Source organism: Balaenoptera physalus, assembly GCF_965194825.1.
Source record: "Balaenoptera physalus genome assembly, chromosome: 14".
NCBI classification, from domain to species: Eukaryota; Metazoa; Chordata; class Mammalia; order Artiodactyla; family Balaenopteridae; genus Balaenoptera; species Balaenoptera physalus.
In genome coordinates, this window is record NC_138893.1 from 69,416,639 (window position 1) to 69,416,914 (window position 276).

The window sequence follows — 276 nt, forward strand, 5'->3', positions numbered from 1 at the left end:
CAATTTGTCTACATGTGGCCCTTTAGTTTCTCAATGTGCCTTGAGTGAGCACAGCATTGGTGCCGGGGTTTGTAAAAGCAATATGGTTACAGGAAGAGGAGAGAAGAAAAGATTTGGGGCGTGAGATGGGGTGAAAAATCAGCAGCACAGGCTGCAGGGTGTGGACCTTTAAAATGCGGAGGAAAGTCTCGGTCCCTGCTGATGGGCCAGGAAGAAGAAGACCAGAAGCAGTGGAGGACAGGCCAAGGCCTTGGCCTAGGAATGAAACTTAAAATT